This window comes from Ornithorhynchus anatinus, chromosome 3, assembly GCF_004115215.2.
Source record: "Ornithorhynchus anatinus isolate Pmale09 chromosome 3, mOrnAna1.pri.v4, whole genome shotgun sequence".
Taxonomy (NCBI): domain Eukaryota; kingdom Metazoa; phylum Chordata; class Mammalia; order Monotremata; family Ornithorhynchidae; genus Ornithorhynchus; species Ornithorhynchus anatinus.
In genome coordinates, this window is record NC_041730.1 from 59,644,303 (window position 1) to 59,667,240 (window position 22,938).

The window sequence follows — 22,938 nt, forward strand, 5'->3', positions numbered from 1 at the left end:
ACAAGCAAATGGGGTTGGACACAGTCCCTATGAATCCCCATTTTACAGACGAGGAAACTGAGACCCAGAGAAATGAAGTGACTTGCCCAAGATCAAACAGTAGACAAGTGACAGAGGTAGGATTAGAATCCACAACCTTTTGACTCCCAGGCCTGTGCTCTATCCACTATGCTATCCTCCTTCCCAGGAGGGGACTGTATCTTTCTCTGGACCCCCTGTAGCTTCATTCAGCCAAGCAAACATCATTTGTTATTACTACAACCACTACTACTACTAATAATGATATTTGTAAAGTGTTTAAGAATTCTAGAGAATATTTGTCATTCTGGGGGATGCTCCGGGAAATCCTCATCATGGTTCCAGGGAATGGGATACCCAGGGTGTCTCAGGGACAAGCGGACAAGCCTAAACTATTAAGTATTCTTCCATTCACTGTGACCTTATCACTGTGGTTTACCAATCTGGGAAGGGGATCTGGGCTTGGTGGTATTTGTTTTCAGTACTCCAGCAGTGATTGCCTCTTGAAGCACTCAGGGGGCTCTGATGGGCAAGTTGGCAAGAACTACTTGCAGTTACATAGTGACTTTTCTTGCGCACTTAAATCAGGGGAAGCAAGTGAGAAATGTTAGCGTTTGCTAACCAAGTGCTGGATTCACAGAATATTCTGGGTGATTTTCTGATGAGCTTCCTAGGATAAGGATCTAGCACAATACCCTTCCACTTTTTTTTAATGGAATATGTTAAGTACTTACTATATGCCAGGCACTGAACTTGATACAAGATCACCAGGTTTGGACACAGTCCATGTTACACGTTGGGATTACAGTTTTAATTCCCATTTTACAGATAGGGAATGGAGGCACAAAGAAGTTAAATGATTTGCCCAACGTCACGCAGCAACAGGTGGTGGAGCTGGGATTAGAATGCAGGTCCTTCTGACTCTAAGCCCCATGCTTTATCTACTAGGACACACTGCTTCACTCACTGATTATTCCTGCTGAATGCTGCAGAACAGCTCAGAAATCAACTTAACATTCTTCATAATGATGAAAACGAGCCTATAAACAGGTTGCCCACTGATGACACATATACTTCTGAGAAAGTGAATGATGAAAAACATGGAGCTCGTAAATATATGAAATCATTTCCTTTATCTATGGTATTTCAGGACTCTCTCACAGCTCAGTGTTTCAACATGAGCTCGATTCTCATGTCAACTAACAAGGGAAAAACTTGCCCCTTCTACATATGATCCCCTTTCCCAATACACCCCCAAAGCAACTACTATTCAGCATGGGAAAACTGGGGATTAATTTGTATATAATTCATTTTTTATATAATAAAGCTACACTGCTTTGCTGAAATATCAAGGCAGCCACAAAACCTCCAATGCTCTCTCTTCATTTTGTTGTATTGCCCATTTTTTTTGCCTCCTCTTCTCTTCAGCTTCCCCCTTCTCCTCCCCATCTCCCTCCTTCTCTTCTCCTCCCTTTCTCCCTCCTCCTTCCCATCTTCCCTCTCCTGTCCTTAACCCTGCTTTCTCCCCTTCCTCCCTTTCTCACTTTTCCCCTTTCACTCTCCTACTCCCTCCTCCTCTCCCTCCTTCTAATCCTGCCTGCATCTTTCTCTTCCCTCCCTTTCTTCTTCCTCTTCCTCCTCCTCCTTATCTTTTCTCTCTTCTTCTTTCCCCCCTGTTCCTCCCCACTCTTGCTTCTCCCCACTCTTGCTCCTCCTCTATCTCCTCTTGGTCAATCAATCAATGATTTTATTGAGAGCACACTGCACTTAATAGCAGCTTGAAGCAGTATAGTCTAGTTGAAAGAGGACTGGACTCAGAGTCAGAGGAACTAGCTTCTAATCCTTGCTCCATCATTTGCCTTGTGTGAGACTTTGGGCAAGTCTAAATTTCTCTGTGCCTTAGTTTCTTCAACTGTAAAATGGAGGTTTTTGTGCCTGTTCTCCCTCCTACTTAGAATGAGAGCTTCATCTGGGACAGGGACTGTGTCTGACCTGATTTATTTTTATCTAACCCAGCTCTTAGAACAGTGGTTGGCACATAGAAAGTACTTAACAAATACTATAATCATTATCATTATTACTATATTTAAAGCACTGAACTAGCTGCTTGAGAGAGGACCTGAGAGTCTCACTATTCTCTATCTTTTGATCTCTTATATGCCTATTCCCATCTCTTTCTCACCCATTTGAACTTTCCCCTCCTTTGAGCAAACATGAGCAAAAACTTCTTGCTCTTGACTTTCCCACATTCCTTTCTCTAGCTCATTCTTTAGCTCTTACCAGAAACATCCTCTACCCAAACACTTTCTTCCCTCATAAAAGCCATCTCCCTCAGAAGGTACATCTGGCTTGAAAAATCTAACTTTTCAGCCAGGTCACCCCATCAATCATTTCATCACTTCTGTATTTATTTACTTGTTATGCACAATAGTACATAATTGTGTGACCTAGGGGATAGAACATTGGCCTGGAAGTCAGAAGGGCCTGGGTTATAATCATGACTCCACCACATATCTGTATGACCTTGGGCAAGTCACTTAACTTCTCTGGGCCTCAGGTACTTCATCTGTAAAATGGGGGTTAAGAATATGAGTTCCAAATGGGACAGCGACTGTGTCCAACCTGATTAACCTGATTAACTACTCCTAATGCTTAGAACAGTGTTTGGCACATAGTAAGTACTTAAGTACAATAATCTTATTATTATTATTATTGCACTCTTGACAATGTAGCTATCTTTAAAATTATTGTACCACGAAGTAGGCTTTAAAACATATACCTTGCCTCCAGTTATAAATTAACATCTGTTCCAGAACTTCTGGAAAAGTAAGGTACAATTCCTTTATTTGATTTATCCTATAGTGGTACACGCCACTAAAGTAGACATGGTACCTAGTAAAAACTCTTGGTTATCAGTCCCTATTAAAGATTTTTTTGAAGTAATTCAAGACTAACCATACAATTTTAAAGCAATGAGTAGTTGTAATGTGATTAAAAGCCTTTTCAGGATACCACAGAAGCTTGTTCTACTTAATATGGAAGTGAGTTCTCAATTTTAGTAAAGAATATGTCCAAATTTAGATTCAAAAGTAGCTTTCTTTTTTTATTCTCCCTAAAGGACCTTATTGCAGGCTAATTTCTTCTCAATACTTCTGTGCACCTTTGAGCTCTTCTCCCTACAAAGGTCTTCTTTTTCAGTCATTACTTATAAACAAGTTAATCTGCTTTTAGCCAGTGGTAGAGAAGGCTTTGCACTTTGCACTGATGTGTTGCATTTTTGAAGTCCAATGAGGTACTTTTTCCTCTGAAGGAGATGCAGTTTACTACTATACCAACACCATTCATTTCTGAATTGTTTCCCCTCTCAATTCAAAACCTTCTATATTTTCTTTATCTACTCAGAATTCTCTTCTGTGGATTTGAAAATCTGACAAAACCTGAGATCAGAGCTTCCTCCAAGATTCATTCACTGCTGATTACTCAATCTCAGCTCACCACAGGATATGCTCATATTCTTATTTCTATTCTCTTCCTTCTAACTTTGCTGATTTTGTTGACTCTTTATCTCATTGAATCATAAACTCCCTGAAGACAGGGATTATGTATTGTATACTTCTTTCAATCATTTCCTAACCTAGTTTTTCACACACAGAAGTCACTCAGTAAATTATTCTACAATGCATGTTTAAATTAGGCATTTTGGATATAATATGATGGCAGCATTAGGGTATATTCTTCTGATAATGTGCAACAGTATGGTTGGAACAGGACACCCATGGGAGAAATGGTTGAACAAATGGAAGTGTCTTTGGCCCCTGGGTGAATGCTAAAGAATGCGGGTTGTTTTTCTTTAAATGGGATTTTTAAAGAATGCAATCCCCCACCTTATAAAAGATTCATTCAATAGTATTTATTGAGCACTTACTATGTGCAGAGCACTGTACTAAGCGCTTGGAATGAACAAGTCGGCAACAGATAGAGACAGTCCCTGCCGTTTGACGGGCTTACAGTCTAATCGGGGGAGATGGACAGACAAGAACAATGGCAATAAATAGAGTCAAGGAGAAGAACATCTCGTAAAAACAATGGCAAATAAATAGAATCAAGGTGATGTACATTTCATTAACAAAATAAATAGGGTAAGGGAAATATATACAGTTGAGCGGACGAGTACAGTGCTGAGGGGATGGGAAGGGAGATGGGGAGGAGCAGAGGGAAAGGGGGAAAAGAGGGTTTAGCTGTGGAGAGGTGAAGGGGGGTGGTAGAGGGAGTAGAGGGAGAAGAGGAGCTCAGTCTGGGAAGGCCTCTTGGAGGAGGTGAGTTTTAAGTAGGGTTTTGAAGAGGGGAAGAGAATCAGTTTGGCGGAGGTGAGGAGGGAGGGCGTTCCAGGACCGCGGGAGGACGTGACGCAGGGGTCGACGGCGGGATAGGCGAGACCGAGGGACGGTGAGGAGGTGGGCGGCGGAGGAGCGGAGCGTGCGGGGTGGGTAGTAGAAAGAGAGAAGGGAGGAGAGGTAGGAAGGGGCAAGGTGATGGAGAGCCTTGAAGCCTAGAGTGAGGAGTTTTTGTTTGGAGCGGAGGTTGATAGGCAACCACTGGAGTTGTTTAAGAAGGGGAGTGACATGCCCAGATCGTTTCTGCAGGAAGATGAGCCGGGCAGCGGAGTGAAGAATAGACTGGAGCGGGGCGAGAGAGGAGGAAGGGAGGTCAGAGAGAAGGCTGACACAGTAGTCTAGCCGGGATATAACGAGAGCCCGTAGCAGTAAGGTAGCCGTTTGGGTGGAGAGGAAAGGGCGGATCTTGGCGATATTGTAAAGGTGAAACCGGCAGGTCTCGGTAACGGATAGGATGTGTGGGGTGAACGAGAGAGACGAGTCAAGGATGACGCTCACTGCAATGATCTCACTGCAATGTTAATAACTGCAGTAATATCATTCGGAGAGCTCACTGGATGGAATGCACAATACTGGGCAGGTGAGAAGCAAAAGATAAAGGTGTGATACAATTCCTGCCCTTTAGGATCTTAGAGTCTAATGGGCTGACAAGGCCAAAGATGCAGTAGCTGTCCAAGTTAATCATTTAATTTTAAGAATCTGACTGTGAGATGATGATCAAAACTACAAAACTCTGGGTCCTCTAAAGGCTTGGTCCAAATGCACAGAGATATAGAGCCAAAGTCTCCAACAAAAGAAAGGAGAAAATCAGAAGTTGGAAATGGAAAGATTAAGGAAGGTTTTGGCCAGATTAATCTGGAAGAAAGGAGAATGCATTATGTATTCTTCTACTGAGAGCCCAGGAGGGACAGTGGTCATGCCTAATTCTCACCTGTGTATTCTCTCCCAGCACTTAGTACAGTGCTCTGCACACAATAAGCACTTGCAGAGTTTGAGCTTCCCTGAAGAGGAGGCTGTTACAGAGCATAGACCCTGAAGTTGAGGGGTCCCATAGCTGATACTCAAACTGTATGAATGGGGAATCCTGGAAGGAGCAGAGGAAGGTGCTGGGGGGAGTTCCTGCCAATAACACCAATAGGCAGCAGGTACCAGGAGCCACACAATAGTAAATAGAACACAAAAAGAGGATGGCATCAGAGTAGTTACAAGGGACAATAGGGTTGCAACAAAGAATAGATCATCCCATCATCATCAGGAGAGCTATTGATATTGGTAATATTGAAGGGGTAGAGAAACATTTTCCCAGTAATCAGCCCAGACCTGACCATGACCCTTTTGCAAGACATGCACAGAAACCCAATGAGGAAACACCTCAAAATATGCAAACACATCTCAAGAACGTCCCAGATCAACCAGATTGACATCAGAGGTGAGGATGCCAGCCTTCAGGGTGGAACAAGGCAGGTGCAAGGAGTGTTGGAAAGGTATAAAGTATGGCCAGGGGTCTATAGTCTTCTAGACTGTGAGCCCGTTGTTCGGTAGGGATTGTTGCCAAATTGTACTTTCCAAGCACTTAGTACAGCAGCAGCATGAGAAAGTTAAAGGCAGATAATGATAATAATGGTATTTATTAAGCATTTACTCTATGCTTGGCACTGTACTAAGTGTTGGGGTGGGTACAAGGAAATAAGGCAGGGTACAGTTCCTGTCCTACGTGGGGCTCACTTTCTCGATCCCCATCTTACTGATGAGGTAACTGAGGCCCAGAGAAGTGAAGTGACTTGCCCAAGGTCACAGCAGACAAGTGGCGGAGCCAGGATTAGAACCAAAGGATTAGAATTCCAGGCCCATGCTCTAACCACTACACCATTCTGCTTCTCATGCCATGCTACTTCTCACATCTCACAGATGATCAAATGATCAAAATATCGATCAAAGACAATGGCAGAGAGTCAGGTTTTTATTGTGCAGAAGAAGGCAGTGGTAAACCACGTCAGTATCTTAACCAAGAAAACTCTATGGATACACATACCAGAATGACTCTGTGACAGAAGATGGGACTTTCTGGAGAGGGTGTGTCCAAGAAGCCGCTATGAGTCGGAAAAAACTCAACGGCATTTGAAGACAATTGCGTAGACTGTTTTTCTGAGGAGACCTAAGGTTTCCTCAAAGCAACCATTCTGTTTTCTTCTTTTTTTAAAATGGTATTTGTTAAGCAGTCAGTATGTTCCAGGCACTGGACTACAAACTGGGGTCGATATAAGCTAATCAGGTTGGACAGAGTCCATGTCCCATTTAATCTCCATTTTACAGATCAGTTAACTGAGGCATAGCGAAGTAAAGTGACTTGCCCAAGGTCACAGAGCAGGTAAATGGTGGAGTTAGGATTAGAACCCAGGTGCTTCTGACAACTGTGCCCGGGCTCTTTCCACTAGACCACCCTGGGACTGGTGACTTTTTACCCTAGAATCTGTCCTTTTTGATGTAATGCAGCTAGGGTCAAGGACCAAATTTACCAATGAAGTCAAAAAGAGAGTTAAGGGAATTATCTGGGTAATTTGGGAAACAGCAAAGCTGATATTGAGGTGATATTTCTATGATGGTACAAATGTTCACCTGGCCAGAATTCTCTGGGTAACTGCTCCACTCTCAAATCCCTACCAGTGTAGACCCCACCAGAGAATGAGAGCAAACAGATCAGCATCCAGAGGAAAAGTAGAAAGGAATAAAGTTCATTGCAGCCTCTGAAACAAGTTGAGTCCAAGCAGGAATCAATAAAGGCAATCATGTACAATCAACACTTATGTGGATTTAAGTCACATGACTTCAAAGCTTAAAATAGAGTCGAATTACACCAGATGGCGGTTTTCAAAGCCACAGTGGAGGTGCAAGAATACTTTACTTAAAGGAGATTTCACAGAGGTGTTATTGGCAGAGAGCATTTTTTAGCAAGTGATGCAGGATTCAGAGTAAATCGCAGTTGAAGGCAGAAGTAGGTGTTGTATATGCAAGGCATTATGGAGAAGTTGAAGTGCATCTATATGCAGCATTGGCAAGCAAAAGAAAATGTTTGAAGGTCTTCTGTCAGAGAGCTCTCCTCTTTTTCCCCTTTCACAGTCAATTTGCTGTGAGTTGGATCTTGAAAGGAACATGCTGACATCTAGCAGAGGGGCTAACCTTTCAGGAAGCTTTTCAATATTTATACGTTGGAACTCTTGATAAGATTTCCTCTTGCGGAATAAGTCCCGCTTCTTTCCTAAGGGACCTTTTATAACACTTTCATAACTTACATCTGCATTTATCTTTACACCTTTGTTTCTATTCTCTTTTCATTCTGTTTTCATCCTAGGCATTTCAAGTGGGCTCCTTCCAGATCTGATGTGCCTCAAATCTCAGTAGAATTTCTCCAGCTCAAAGGAGGAGAGTCTTAATTTAACAGCTCCACCACACTTGAAATTCAAATTGATAATATCTCTCCATGTAGGTGTGTGTTTACCAAATTCAGGCAAATTGTGTGGAAGTGGGCTACTAAATTCAGTAACATCATACTCCATTTTCTTCGTGGGAAGCTTTTTTTAAAAAACGATGATGATGATGTTGATGGTAATAGCTGCTGTTCTGGGTGATAACAAGGGAGCTGATACAAGGTGCTGAGGGTTTCATCTGTAAATCTGCTATAGGCCTCAGAAGGAAAGATTTATAAAAGGAAATGGAGGACTATGGGCAGGTAAGAAGCCAGGCAGCAAAGTTGATAACTGAAGAAGATGAGAGAAAAAAAGACAGACAAACAGAGCAACAGAGAGAGACTGAGACTTACAGAACACTTAGGGCCAACTGACCTGTTCTATTTACCTTTTACACCCTGTACGCTGCCACCAAGATCCTGGACTCTATAATATTGTACTCTTCTAAGCACTTAGTACCCAGCGCTATGTGCTCTGCACAGAGTTAGTGCTCAATAAATATGATTGATTAAAATACTATTGACTTATCCCTTGAGTAAACCTCACACTGCTGTCCAACTCAATCACCAGCAATGCAGATAACCAGAATCTTGGTTGGGGAACAGATTTTAGACCATGGAACTATGGATTATTTCACTGAAGGGAGACATACGTTCTCCCTTCCCCAAGCTCCAATGTACCCACAACTGACTCCCTCAGGAAAACTTTGTTGCTGTTAAAATCTTGCTGTGGACATTTCAACAGTCCTGAGGGACCTTCCAAGTGCAGAAGATTTTGATCAATGTGTCTGATCAATTCAGATGGCCAGTTTGTGGCTAGGTCTGCACAAGTATCCCCACCTCTATCCTTCTCCCTTGCCCTTCTGTCATTAGTCTGACTTTTATACAGCCATACGTATTATCTTTTTAAAAACAGCATTTGAAGCAAAGCATTCTCCTCCTGCAAATTTCCAATTTATATCCATTTCCTGCAAGATAAAACAAAACCTAACCAATGGCTTCAAGGCTGAAGCAGCTGTGGCCTAGTGGAAGCAGCACAGGCCTAATTCTGATTCTGCTACTTGTCTGCTGTATGATCTTGGGCAAGTTTGCAGTTTCCCAAATTACCCTCATCCCTCCAAACTTACAAAACTCCCATAAAAGTCTCTTCAGTCACCACATCAGTCACCTTCACAATCATGTGGATAACTATCTGATTGTTCGATGTCCTGGACTGCTTACATGTGCTAATTATTATATCTATTTATGCTCTCATTTTTTATCTAATGTTTATTAGGCAATTTGTATCCATTTTTCACTCCCACTAGATTATAGGACTCTCACTAGGGCAGGACCCAGGATTTGTGCTTCCATTCTGTGCTCCCAAGAATCAAGAACCTATCTCAGTGCTCTACACATAGTAGGAGTTGGATAATTGCTTTCTTGTCAATGATGGTAATGATAATGGCCCTGGTAATTCTTGGACAGGTGGTACAGTAGAGTCCAGAATTTTCAGCTCTTGACATGATAGTGTGATTAAGGCAAACTATGAAAATGTTGGTGCTGTTTATGAGAATGAGAAACCCTACCTCTCTGCTGTTCAGGGAATTTGGAAGGAGCCCATTGAAAATCCCAGAAACAAGAAGCAGTGTGGCTTAGTGGGGAGAGAACAGGCTTGGGAGTCAGAGGTCATGAGTTCTAATCTCGACTCTGCCACTTTGCTGCGTGACCTTGGGCAAGTCACATAACTTCTCTGTGCCTCAGTTACCTCATCTGTAAAAATAGGGATTAAAAAATGTGAGCCCCAGGTGGGACAATCTGATTACCCTGTATCTACCCCAGCGCTTAGAACAGTGCTCAGCACATAGTAAGTACTTAACAAATACCATAATTATTGATATTAGGTGAGCTTTTCTGTTATAATAATTATAATTAATAATTATGACACTTACTATGTGCCAAGCACTGTTCTAAGCACTGGGTAGATACAAGTTAATCAGGATGGACACAGTCCCTATCCCACATGGGGCTCACACTCATCTCCATTTTACAGATGAGGGAACTGAGGCACAGAGAAGTTGCCCAAAGTCACATAGCAAACTTGCGGCAGAGCTGGTATTAGAACCCTGGTCCTTCTGACTCCCAGGCTCATACTCTATCCACTAAGCCATGTTGCTTCTCCATGGGAGAAGGTATGGGAGAAACTTCAGAGAACTGAATCTTGAACTGTACTGATACATTTCTTTTGCTCTTCTTCTCCTCCTCAACTCCTCTTTCTCCTTGGAGCCATCATTTCATGTTTCTTGAGCCTCTCCAGGTGTGTGGTTCTGAACAGAGAAGCAGCGAGGCTCAGTGGAAAGAGCACAGGCTTTGGAGTCAGGGCTCATGAGTTTGAATCCCAGCTCTGCCACTTGTCGGCTGTGTGACTGTGGGCAAGTCACTTAACTTCTCTGTGCCTCAGTTCCCTCATCTGTAAAATGGGGATTAAGACTGTGAGCCCCACGTGGGACAACCTGATTCCCCTATGTCTACCCCAGCACTTAGAACAGTGCTTGGCACATAGTAAGCGCTTAACAAATACTAACATTATTATTATTATTAACTATGCATATCTATGTTTTGTGTCTTATGTGGGGAGAGTGGAGGGAAGGGAGAGGGAGGAGAAAGTCAGGTCGGACCTCTGAGCAGTGGAGTTGGAGTGGTTAGCTTGTTGCACAAGGGAGTGTGTCCCAAATTATCCTGCACTTAATCCAGAAGGATTTCCAAGAAGAGGGAGGTTTATGAAAGGAAGGGGGAGAGGTTGGATGATATGATGAGGGCAGAGAATTAGGTGGATATAAAGGGGTTCTTAAAAGCTCACCATTTAGACCTCACCAATGTACCTAATCATCACAACAACTAAAGAATATCTGAATGGGTTACCTATGCCCAATGGCATCAGATGAATTTTTAAATTCAAACTCTAGTTTATCCCAATCCTGAATGTATAGTATTTGAACTTGATACTCTACTTCAATAACAGTTCTTTGATGTTACTTATTATATATAAAATTAACCCACAATAATGGGGCATAGATACCAAATGGACTCCTAATTCCTCCATAAACTCCATCTGGGCCACACCTAAGCACATACATCTCTATTCTCTTCTCACAGCTATCCAAAGAATTATATTCCCCAGACTGAACCTGAAAAATTCAGGAGGGGTTCATATGTACCATATCACCAAAGAACATGCAGCAATTTGAAGAGATATTTTTTGACTTTCAGGATAGTCCCTTAGGTAGCAGCAAGCTTCCTTCACAGACACATAAGGCTTAGACACGGTAAGAAGATATAGAAATTACATCTTATATGACCTTGCCAAACCATAATGATTTTTGTCTCCCTTTTTTGCCAAGAAAGCTTTTACAATACCCCTCCCAGAAGGAAAGTCAGACAACTTGCCCGATTCCTCCCTAACCCTCCTCTAGGCTCTCTGCTTTCCCCAAGCCTACACCCTGGAAATGATCTTCTCTCTCTAGGATTCTCTTCTGTCTCTTCCTCCCTCATTCTCTCCTCTTTGACATTAAATGGCAATTTAGAAGTATGGATTCCTACCTGCTTCACCATTTTAGTGTGCACCTCCTAAGACCTTGGATGCTTGCTATAGGTCTTTTCAGAGCTCCATGTCCAAGGCTTACCAAAATGAGGAAGCAAAGCTAGTCAGAAGTCCTGATTATGCCTAACATAATCTCATAACTTTGAGAAGGTGAATATGTGGCAGAAAACAAGTTTAAATACAAATAAATTTAATGGGAGACTTGATATCTGACCAATTACTGATTCAGGTTCTGTGAGTCCTGATGCTTTGCTCAGTCCTCTAAATCAATAGATTTTAACCAGTATTTTCATTAGTATTTGTTAAGCGCTAGCAATGTGTCAGGCACTGAACTAAGCACTGTGGTATATTCAAGTCCCTGTCCCACAGGAGGCTTGCAGTCTTAATCCCCATTTTATAGATGAGGTAACTGAGGAGCAGAGAAGTGAAGTGACTTGCTTAAGGTCACAAAGCAGAAAGGTGGTAGAACTGGGATTAGCACCAAGGTCCTTCTGACTCCTAGGCCCATGCTCTATCCACTAGTCCCACTGCTTCTCTGACATTTTACCCTTTCTCTGTAATTAGGTAGTAGGATTTCTCTAGCAAAAAGGGTGAGTATATTGGCTGGGAATATAGAGGTGTGTTAGCCGAGTCTATGTTAATGACAAGATGTGACACCCAATAGAAATGGCATGTAAATACTAACAATGGGTTTTAAGTTCCAAGGGCTGAAGTAGATCAATCAGTCAGTCAATTGTATTTATTGAATACATGCTGTGTGTCTGTCTTAGTACAGAGCACTGTACTAAGTGCCTGGGAAAATACACTACAATAGAGTTGGCAGACACATTTCCTGCCCAAAATGAGCTCATAGTCTAGATATAAGGTAATCAGAAAGGACACTTTCCTTGAATCACATGGGGTCCACAGTGTAAAACAGAGGGAAAACAGGAATCTTATCCCTATTTTACAGATGAGGAAACTGGGGCACAGAGAAGTTAAGTGATTTGCACAAGGTCACTCATCAGGCAAGTGGTGGAGCTGGGATTAGAACATAGATCTCTTGACTCTGTTGTGTGCTTTCCATCAGGCCTCAGTGGGATGTGTTAATTAACTACTTAATTTAGAATATGTTAAGACTTTTCACTGGGCTATTTGCCTATAGTATTGTCTATATCCCCCTCTAGACTAAGCACTTTGTAGGCAGGGAACATGTCTACCCACTCTATTGTATTGTACTTTCCAAGCACTTAGTACAGTGCTCTGCACACAGTAAGTGCTCAGTAAATACGATTGAATGAATGGATGAATGATGACGATGATCAGGGAATGTTTCTACTCATTCTGTTGCATTGTATTTTTCCAAGCACTTAGTATAGTGCTCTGTACACAGTGAGCACTCAGTAAATATCATTGATTGATTGATTGATTCTACATAGCTCCTTATAAAAATCTCTCTGGGCAAGATACAAGGGTATTAGTCAGGGGTACCTTCATATAAATTTCCCAAGCCCCAAAGAGCCACATTGCTTGGATGGCTTATTCTGGACATATCTTGTACCGGCCTTCAGACCGGTGAAGATCTTGGTGTTGCCTTTGGATCTGGACAATGTAAGTCCTTCACAGGGCACTGACAGTAAAAGTTGCAAGATCTGAAACAGTTTCACAAATGAGCAGGGATCACAACAGTCATCACCATCATCACATACTTTCCAAGCGCCAACTACAAAGCTCGGAATTTTTCTGGTGGAGCCTCCTTACAGCCTTATCTAACCTGCATCTGGCTGAGACACAGCTCCCAGAGCAAAGGGAAGTACCTCCACTCTGCTAAGCCACCTTTCCCTTGCTATTGTGGAAAGTGGGGTGGTTTCCTTTGATCTCCGGAGATGAACCCTCTTGGTGTCAGATCTGCTGGAGGACACAGCTCCCAAGGGCCGGCCAGGACTGTGAAGAAGAAGCTATTAGCAATTCTTTTTACATTTTCACTCTTAGCTGGCTTTTTTTCCCCCTTCTCCTTTATATCTGAATTATTACGAGATGAATGCGAGTCATCAAAAGAAATAATGAGTTTTAGAGAATGAAAACTAAATGCGTGAAGTCAAAGGAATCAGACTCAGGCAGACGGGTCCACAGAGAAGGAGAACAAAGGAGAGGAGGACAAAAAGAAAGAGAAAAGAAAGGACAAGGGAATAGGGAAATGAGAAGAAAGGCTTGATCACTAGGAGTTTGAGGCTTGGTATGAGTGAATGTGTCACGGTGTATGGCCTTCCTAGCATCAAACCCTAGAGAGATTTGTGGACAATAGATGGAAGGATTTGGAGCAGGGAAAAGCTTTCTGACATGGGGCTCCAGTCTTCCCTAGGTATGACTGAGTAAGGAGCTGAACTGTCTCAGGAGTTAAATGAATGAACCAATGAGCAGGAAATATCCTTCCTTCCTGCCCCACCCAAAATGGTATACGGAAACTGTCCATTTCTCCATCCAGAAGTTCATCTAGTAAATGACCCTGGTTCATCTGAAGGTCTACAGGCTGTTTAGTGATTACAAAATAAGTTGATTTGCTAGTACATGGAGTCTGGAAATTCAATTCTATCTATTGATTAATTGATAGGTGGATAACATTGCCTTCACTTTTTACTCTTTTATCAATACATCATAATCATCCACAAGACTGACTGAGCCCTTACAGGATACAGAGTGCAATTCCAAATTCTTGGGAAATATTCAGAAGTAAAAGACATAGTCCAGAAGTATGGTGTCTAAGGGGAAACCAGTCTTTCATGCATAAACTGAGGAATGTACAATGGTTAAAAGAACATATAATGGATTTTTAAAGTCAGAAAACACATTTTTAGATGATAAAAAAGACACACATTGGGTGAATTGTGATGAAGGAGGTGCCTGATGTATTAGCATTACTAGGAGAGTGGAGGGTTCTGTTCAAATCCTTCCAAAAGGCTAGAGCCATCTTGTTTAATTCTTGTCTTTCCCCAAATTGATCTCTGGCTCATGTTGACCCTCCTAACTGGAGCTCCCTCCTACTTCAGATCTGGCAGTCCACCATTCTCCATATCTTCAAAGCTCTTTTGAAACCTCATCTCCTCCAGGAAGTCTTCTCTGATTAAACCTCATTTCCCCCGATTCTCATTTCTGCACCTCATTTTGCCATTTCAACACTTGTGTGTCATCTATCTATGCATTAGAACACTTAGCCCCTAAGCACTTTGGGTACTCTCCCCGGGCTGCACTTACTCTAATTAATCAATCATACTTATTGAGCACTCACTGTGTGAGGAACAAGTACTAAGCACTTGGGAGAGTACAATATAACAATTGGTAGACATATTCCCTGCCTACAAGGAGCTCATAATCTAGAGGGTGAGACAGAGGTTAAAATCAATTATAAATACATACACAAATGCTGTGAGCCTGAGGGTGGGAGGAATAAGAGGTACAAATCCGAGTGCAAGAGTGATACAGAAGGGAGAGGGAGTAGTGGAAAAGAGGGCTTAGTTAGGGAAAGCTTCTTAGAGAATATATGATTTTAATGAGATTTGAAGGGGGGAGAGTGATTATCTGTTGGATAAGAAGGGAGAGGGAGTTCTACGCCAGAGGCAGGATATGGGTGAGGAGTCAGTGGTAAGACAGATGAGATCAAGGTACAGTGAGTAGGTTGATGTTAGAGGAGTGAAGTGAGTGTTCTGGGTTGTAATAGGAAATCAGAGGGGTAAGATAGGAGTGGTCAAGTTGATTGAGTGCTTTGAAGTCAATGGTAAAGACTCTCTGTTTGATGCAGAAGTGGAAAGGCATCTACAGGAGTTCTTGAGGAGTAGGGAAATGTGGGCTGAACTTTTTTTTTTAATGATCCAGAAAGGGAGAGACAGGAGGCAGGGAGGTCAGCAAAGAGGCTGATGCAATAGTCAAAGTGAGAATAAGTGCTTGCAACAGTGTGGTAGCAGTTTGGATGGAGAGGAAAGGATGGATTTCAGCCATGTTTGGAGGTTGAACCAATAGGTTTGGCTGACAGATTGAATATGTCGCCTGAATGAGAGAGTTGAGTCAAGGATAATGCCAAGGTTATGGGCTTGTGGGACAGGAAGGATGGTGGTGCTGTCTTCAGTGACAGGAAGGTCAGTGGAAAGACAGGGTTTGGATGGGAAGAGGGGGAATTTTGCTTTGTACATGACAAGTTTGAGGTGTCAGAGTAAGAGTAATTACCCAAGAGTCCTCTGATTCTCAGGCCTGTGCTCTTTCCACTAGACTATGCTGCTAAAATGTTGGAGGGATATCACCCACAATTCCTCTCTCTCACCCTCATAGTGGCTGAGAGAAAATTCAAGCTAGGGATGATATCCCAATATCCTCATTTTCCTCAAAATTACTATAGATAACCCCTTTGAATTATATGCTCCAGTGTTTAGCTTGAAAGCTTTTTATGGGCAACGATTGTATCTCCCAACTCTATTCTATTCTACTTTATTTTATGCATATTGCATATAATGTAGTGCCCTGCATACCAGTATGCACCCAATATATGTTGATTGATTGATAATGGACTTGGCATAAACTGTTTATGTTAGATATGTGCATTCATTTCCTTCCATCATCTTCTCATGAATCATGGGCCAGGACGATGAGAAGAGATACACCTTGGGATGGATGGTAAGACTTGTGGAAGATCAGCCCTAAAAGAAAGACACAAGGCAAAAGCAAAAGATATCTGTCAAGAATTCCCTGTCTCTGTTTCTACAGATCATAATTGACGAAGCTTCTGCCTCAGTGACCTCAAATGTAAAATATGGATTAAGACTGTGAGCCCCTGATTAAGACTGTGAGCCCCTCATGGGACATGGACTGTGTACAAACTGATTGTCTAGTATCTACCCCAGCGCTTAATAGAGTGTCACATAGTAGGTGCTTAACAAATACTATTTAAAAAATTTAAAAAAAGTTGTTGTCCAGACCTAAGCATTCTTTTCCCAGTGAAGGTGATGGCCAATATCTTTCCATACTGATGGTCCCATGGGCCAGAGCTTTGACAGGACATTGTTGATGGTGGACGATTAGTAGCTAGCTCTTTAGAAACTCTTGTCCCTCCACCAGCTTCTTCCTGTTTCAGGGATCCTCTCCCTTGTTTCTGAGGGTTAAAGTTCCTCTGCCTTCCCTGTATATCACACCTCACCTATTCCCAGAGATACCAGAGTTCTATCCTAGGAGTTCTTAGAATAAAGAAAAGTACTCAGCCACCTGGTTCCCCAGTAATGTCAGGGAAAATTTATGGGTGATCAGCCTGGCACTGGGCAAAGAGGCCCAGGTATTTGATCCTCTGAGATGGATACAAATATACATAGAGGTAGAGCAGGGACATTGCTGGCGACCCATGTTGTCCAATGATTTACTCTGTGATCCCTCTCGTGCTATTAAAACTCATCTCTTGCTTGGTCTCTTTCCATGACGTTAGCCCTGGGTGAAGTGTCACGAATGATTAGGCGCTGTAACTCAGAAGTTTCTTCCTGTCACAACTGTTAGGCAGGACAAGAAATCTTGTCCGAGAGGCAGAATGCCAGGCACTGCTTCACATAGACACCTGCCTAATTTAAGACCCAAACAACCACACGGGATGCCAAACCAAGGAAGGATCATATTTATGAAATTAAATATTTCATCTTACACTGCTAAGATGCGTGGTGTGACATGGCAGATGAACTTTCTCAGCCATCTGTTTGAGAAGCCTGTTGTGAGAGCACATTGAGAGCTATTTATTGGTCTGTTCACACACAGGTTGCCATCTTACCTTCTTGGGAGGCATTATGCGCTGGTGGAAAATGCAGAATTGGGAGCCAGGAGACGTTTTCTCTGCCATTCACCCGCTGCGTGACTTTAGACATCTCTGTTAGCCTCTCTGGGCCTTGGTTTCCCCATCTGTGAACTGAGTGTAGAGGAATCTTTCCTTCACTCCTGCACAATTAATGATAATTGTGGTATTTGTTACGTGTTTCCCTCTGCCAAGCACTGTGGAAGACTGAGATAATTAGATCAGAAACAGTTCCTGTCCAACATGGGACACACAGCCTTGATTTTACAGATATGGAAAAAGAGGCACACAGAGATGCTAAATGACTTGCCCAAGATTAAACTGCAGGCAAATGGTGAAGCCGTGTTTAAAACCTAGATCACCTGACTCCCCAACCTAAACTCTTTCCACTAGGCCACTCTGCTTCTCAATATAAAGTACAGTGTGTTGATGTGAAGCTGTTTGGAAAAATAAAGGTACTGTATAAAGTTGGTATGTGGCTTTTTCTTCATTAGGCATTTAGCTAGAGAAAGCAGAGGAGGGAAGAAGCTAGGCGGCTTTTAGGAAATAACAGCTATGAGAATTTTCTAACTCTCACCATTTTGAGAATTACTCAATTTCTTTGGGGTTCTCTGGGCTTAAATGGACCAAGAAAATCTTTTTCTCCCTGGCCCCAGGGCATGAGGTACATTAGGAAAGCAGAATGGGTGGTTTAAGAAGGGTGAAGGATGGGCTGGAGTGTTGGAGTGAGGAGTAGTGGGGTAAGAAAGAGAAATGGGGCAAAGAAGATGCTGTTAATAATGAGAAGACACCAGGCATTTAGGCTGTCAGTCTTGCATCTTTCCTGAGCATTAAATTCACTTCAATCCATTTCACTGGAACCTGGCATCCATTTATTGCATGACTCATTTGACTTTGATTTGATATTGTCTCCACACCCAAAGCTGATAAAATCCTGGGCAGGGAGAGGGTCCCTTCCTCCCTGCCATAATGAGAAGAAATGCCAGAGAACTCAGCTGCAAAGGTCTCTGACAAAGTGCCCAGTCCCAGGCCTCCCCAACCTAGAGAGTCCATGGAACACATTTCTAGGCAAAGATTGGCAGAGGACCAGCTCAGCATATACAAATTCATGCAGGGATGCTAGAAAAAGGATAGACACCAATTATTCTCATTGGTCCACAAGGACACAGAGGGATCCAAAGCAGCAACAGAGGAAGAATTTAGGTCAATTACTAGGGAAATCTTCCAAACTATTAGAACCATTTGGGCCAGGGAAGAGAGTGGCTGAGGGAAACTATGCAAGCACCTTCACCCAGAAATATGCAAGGTAAGGTCTGACACTATTTAAAGAATAATTAAAACAAGTCCATAGATAAGGGTAGTGTTGGTTCAAATATCTTCTAATCAGTCAATTAATAATATTCATTGAGAACTTACTCTCTGCAGAGCACTGCACCAAGGACTTGAGAGGAGTAGACATGATTGCTGTCCCCAAGGAGTTTACGGTCTAGCAAGAACGATATAAAAATGACAAACCATTTAATACCATTTTTTATGGTATTCGTTAAGTTCTTACTATGTGCCAGGCACTGTACTAAGTGCTGGAGTGAATGCAAGCTAATCAGGTGGGACTCAGGCCCTGGCCCACATTCGGTTCACAGTCCTAATTCCCATTTTAAATATGAATTAACTGAGACACAGAGAAGCTGAGTGATTGGCCCAAGGTCAGACAGCACAAAAGTGGAGTTAGGATTAGAACCCAGGTCCTTCTGACTTTCAGGTTGAGAGGGGTCGCTTCAGTTGGAGCTGTCTTGGTTCTAAGCCACTGCATGAAGCATAAATTTGGGGAATTCTCACTGGTCGCCTTTCCTCTCTCCTTTCAACCATGTAAGCAGTCTGGTAAAGCTACGATCACCCTCCTCTCCCTAGTGCATTTTCCTGGAGCCGCAATGACCAAGAGCATACCTGGATGGATCATTAGAGGACTTTCTCTTTCCAGGGCTGTCGATCCAGCACTGAAATCACTAAAGAATTATTGCTGGTCTTTTAAACTCCTATTCATTGATTTTTACATCAATGCAGAAGAGATTATGATTGTATTACAGGCCCTAGCGAGCCAATTTGACGGTATGTTCCATTACGGTCACATTGGCTTTTATTCCAGAGCACCTAACCGTGCTTTCATCCACCCCTTAGAGTGACAAGACCCCCCCCCCCCCCATCTCCGGCTCAGTGCACTGTGAAGGAGGGGCTATGGTTCTCAGGTCCCCCTGCTGTCTCCAAGAGTGTGTCGCTTTGTAGTTGGGGTCTGGAGAGGGGGCAATCACAGAATCTGCTGTAACCCATGTCTGGAGGCCAACTTCCAAACTGAAAGACACCCCACCTCCTCACCCTGCCATTAAAAACAAAAAAAGCCAAGAACAGTAGGTACTTGAGCTCATCCTATTAGTATCGATTTAAAGATTGTTTGGAAGTGGCTCTCATTTTCATTTTAATACCATTAGGGCAATTGCAACAGATAATAGACTTTGACACCAGTGACTTAGTGTAGATTGATGGCATTAATCCACCTGTTCACACCAATGGGGGGGGGAAATGATCAAGAAAAAGAAAGTCCAAAGGCAAACGCTACCTCACAATGTGTGGCCAGGCTAAGGATGCCTGGCTAGGCTTCTCAGAGACCCACGTGATAGCAATGCCCGGACTTACTGTGGATAAGGCACGGATGGTCGATCTGCTTTGCCAGTTCTCTGTGCCATCCCCTCCACTGCAACCTCCAGGGGCCTCCTTCCCAGCCTGTCTTGCTCTTTCTTGGAGGGAAAGAAGCAGGGGCAGCAGCAGGCCTCTTCCACAGAATGGAGAACGTTGGGAGGCCACGGCTGTGGCGGCCACTCTTGGACTCTGAGCCGTGAGAAGCCCCAAACCTCTGCTCTTGTAACCAAGTACCAACAGTTTCTATTTAATTTTGGATTTATTTGTGTTGGTCAACTTTTATGTTGATCTTATAGTGACATATATATATTTTTTTCCTTCCACTCTTAGTGGAAAGACGTCGCCAGGCCCCTTTCCCTTTTAGTCTTAGATTCTTAGAAGCAGCATGGTGCAGTGGATAGAGCAAGGGCCTGGGAGTCAGAAAGTCATGGTTTCTAATCCTGGCTCTGCCTCTTTGGGGAAGTCACTTCACTTCTCAGTTACCTCATCTGTAAAATAGGGACTGTATCCATCTCAGTGTTTAGGACAGTACCCGGCACATAGTAAGCACTTTACAAATACCATAATTATTATAATTATTATTGGGACCCCCTAAAAGCCAGAAACCATGTCTAATTCTCAACCATGTATTTTTTTCCCAGTCCTTAGTACAGTGCTTTGGACACAGTAAGTGTTTAATCAATACCATTATTACTACCTCCACTAAATGAATACTCACAGGGAGTGAAGAACCATGGGAGGGGCTGAGAGGCAGCTCAAGTGACTCAAATACTGATAAAGCAGACAGGGCAGAAATGTATATATGGTCTGATGAGATTTATATCTATCTACCTATATATATATATATGAAACTGTGCATGGTCTAATGATATATAGATATATATATATATATCATTATGTATGTATATATGTATATGTATATATTTATGTATATATTTATATATTTATATATACATATACTTGTCAGCTGTGTGACTTTGGGCAAGTCACTTAACTTCTCGGTGCCTCAATTACCTCATCTGAAAATGAGGATTAAGACTGTGAGCCACACGTGGGACAACCTGATTCCCCTGTGTCTACCCCAGCACTTAGAACAGTGCTTGGCACATAGTAAGCGCTTAACAAATACCAACATTATATATATAATCTCAGTTCTATTACTGGGACAGATTAGTAAACCTTCCAGGCCAAAATTCTGTCTCTTCAAGTGGCAGCAGGATGCTAAGGGAACTCTTATCCTGGTTAATTTTCTGGAAATGCATCCTATTGGTTAGGGACGAGTCAACTAATGTCCCTAATGTTTCCCCCTACACCTTTAAGTCTTTCTCTTAATGGACCCAGTATGAACATCTTGCCTATGAATAAGTCCAAGTCTCTCTGTGACCTCCTATTTTCAGCCTTACAAAGCTTTTTGTGGCAATTTATTCAAGATGTTACCACCCATTGGGTGAAAAAGTATTTCTTGTTTCAAGTTTTCAAGCTTCAGTGGGTGTCCCCTCATCCTGGAGGTAGGGATATATGGAATTGTGATTTTGTGTTTGCCCTGTCCTCACTTTAAAAATTTGGTAAGCTCAAATGTTGCAAGATTTTATGGTAAGAATATTGTTTCTGTGCTAAGAGCTTGGTTTTAGTAGCCTAGGATAGGTTCCTCAATTTCAGGAAGCTCTCTGTTTAATCAACACATAGACCGTCAAGCCAGATTCTCACATATAAAAATAAAAATTTCACTAATGAATGGGGGGGGAGGGTCAAAGATTGGGCTGGGGAGTTGAGAGGCTTTATATCAATCAGTGTATTTATTGAATGCTTACTGTATGCAGAGCACTGTACTAACCACTTGTTCATGTTTTCCCTTGGGCTCTGCCATCCTAGTTTCAAAAGGTATCTCACATGATTATTTTAATGACTGTGTCTATTTTTCAAAAGCAGAATGATAATTCTCACTTTCCTTCTCACCTTCCCACCCTAAAATAGATTATAACTTGAAAATGAGGTGTGAAGCTAAGTGAAAGAAAATCTCACAATCGAAAGTGGAAGGTTTCGCTAAGCCAACTGACCATTTATCCTAGATTAACCAGGAGAGTTTAGGGTTTTTTGGGACAAAGCCAGATTTTCTTTTTTAATATACAAATATCCTGGAATTGAGATGGTTTCAGCTAAATTGGCCAGTGTACCTATGAGTCTCTGGAGAGGTTTGCAGGAGTCAGGGCAGTGACTATTTTTTTAATGGTAGTTGTTAAGCACTTACTATGTGCCGGGCAGTTTACTAAGCACTGGGATAGATACAAGGTAAGATTCTTTCAGCAGTACTGGTTACATCTTAAACAGGAAAGCATTTTTTTTTTCCTTCATGATATTTGCATCCATCCACCATTTGCTCATCCCGTAGTAGAGGGTTGAGCTAATGCGTTCCCTCCAGTTTAATTCACTCCTGGTTCCTGCTTTCTTTATCCCTGCACCAAATAACCATAGTGCAGGTACCCCCATGGGTGTCAATGAGGCAACCTAGGCAGATAGAACATGCCAGTCATCCCAGTTGCTGGGGTGATAGAACTCCCCGGCCCAGATCACTGCCCTGAATAGCAATGTTAGGGGGTGCCACAGTAGTCATCAGAAACACTCATTCAGTGGTGTCCCTATAGACTATGCTTGTTGTGAGCAGGGAATGTGTCTACCAACTTGATTGAGTTGTACTCTCACAGATGCTTTGAAAAGTGTTCTACACACAATAAGTGCTCAATAAATTCACTGAAATATCCTTTTTAGGTTATTTGCTGGGCATCGCACTAAGTATTGGGGAGTTTCAAGAAAATCAGGTGGCCACAGACCCTGTCCCACATGGGTCTCATAAACGAAGTAGGAGGGAGAAAAGGTATTAATCCCCATTTTGTAGATGAAGAAACTGAGGGCACAGAGAAGTTCAGTGACTTGGCCAAGGTCACTCAGCCGCTATGTGGCAGAGCCAGAATTATTTAATCACATTTACTGAGTGCTTATT